Here is a 304-nt window from a genome sequence, read left to right on the forward strand (position 1 = left end):
ATATGTGGTTGCTGCAGCCTTTAACTTCTTCCAAAGGTAGTTTTAAACTTCTGAACAGTTTGATGCAGTAACAGGTTCTTCGTTACCACCCGAGAATATCTACAGATCTGTGTAGCAAGGGGATGATCCAAGCCTGATGAGCAAACTGAGGCAGAGAACAGGCTGCTGGGAAAGCCTGACACACCTGTACACAGCACATGAGCCAGGCTCCTGTACCTTTGCTGTATTAAGAACAGCAGTAGCATCACTCCCTGCCATTTTCTATCCAGGAGCACACTCTAAATTACAGACTACAAACAAGGCG

Source organism: Apus apus, chromosome 8 (genome assembly GCF_020740795.1).
Source record: "Apus apus isolate bApuApu2 chromosome 8, bApuApu2.pri.cur, whole genome shotgun sequence".
NCBI lineage: Eukaryota > Metazoa > Chordata > Aves > Apodiformes > Apodidae > Apus > Apus apus.